Here is a 1,118-nt window from a genome sequence, read left to right as displayed (position 1 = left end):
TGTGCCTTCCCCACATCCTCACCAGCATTTATTGTTACTTGTATTCTTGATGATTGCCATTCTGACTGAACTGAGATGAAATCTTGAAGTTTTGATTTGCATTTCTCTAACTGCTAGGAATTTTGGACTTTTTTCCCACATTTTTTTTTTGACCATTCAGATTTCTTCTTCTAAAGGTGTGCCTATGCCTGCCAGTCCATTTGCCCATTTTGAGTTCTTTATATATCCTGGTGATTAATGCTCTGTCTGAGGTGCAGGTGGCAAAGATATTCTCCTATTCTGTATTTCCTTTGCTATGAAGAAGTTTTTGAGTTTGATACCATCCCATTTGTTGATTCTTACTTACACTTCTTGTAATTTAGGATTTTTGTTAAGGAAGTTAGTTCCTAAGCTTACGTGATATAGATTGGGGCTTATTTTTTCTTCTATTAGGCACAAGTCTCTGGTCTAATGCCTAAGTCCTTGATCCACTTTGAGTTGAATTTTATGCAGGGTGAGAGATAGGGGTTTAATTTCATTTTGCTACATATAGATTTGCAGTTTTTCCACTCCCATTTATTGAACAGGCTATTTGTACTCTAATGTATATTTATGGCACCTTTGTCTAGTATGAGAAGACTGTATTTATGTGAGTTTGTCTATGTCTCTGTTCTGTACCACTGGTCTTCATGTCTGTTTTGGTGCCAATACTGTGCAGCAGTTTTTGTTACTATAGCTCTGTGTATAATTTAGGCTCTGCTATTGTGATGCCTCCTACTTCACTTTTGCTGGTGGTGCTGGGGATTGAACCCAGAGCCTTGTGCATGCGAGGCAAGCACTCTACCAACTGAGCTACATCCCCAGCCCCTTCTGCTTCAATTTTTTTTTCTTTTTTTTTTCTTTTTTTGCTAAGGATTGCTTTGGCTATTCTGTGTCTCTTAATTTCCCAAATGAATTTCATAACTGCTTTTTCTATTTCTTTGAAGACTATCATTGGTATTTTAATAGGGATTGCATTAAATCTATATAGCGCTTTTGGAAGTATGGCCATTTTGACAACATTAATTATGCATATCCAAGAGCATGGGAGAGCTTTCCATCTTCTAAGTTCTTTTCAATTTCCTTAGTATTCTGTAGTT

General features: G+C 36.9%; 1 non-coding gene across 1 annotated transcript; it reads right to left on the bottom strand.

Moving 5' to 3' along the window:
* Positions 1–768: 768 nt before the first annotated feature.
* Positions 769–841, bottom strand: Trnaa-cgc (transfer RNA alanine (anticodon CGC)). The gene has a single exon. It is a non-coding gene; the product is annotated as a tRNA-Ala (tRNA).
* Positions 842–1,118: the final 277 nt, after the last annotated feature.

This window comes from Marmota flaviventris, chromosome 4 (genome assembly GCF_047511675.1).
Source record: "Marmota flaviventris isolate mMarFla1 chromosome 4, mMarFla1.hap1, whole genome shotgun sequence".
NCBI lineage: Eukaryota > Metazoa > Chordata > Mammalia > Rodentia > Sciuridae > Marmota > Marmota flaviventris.
This window is presented reverse-complemented; position numbering and strand designations above follow the sequence as displayed.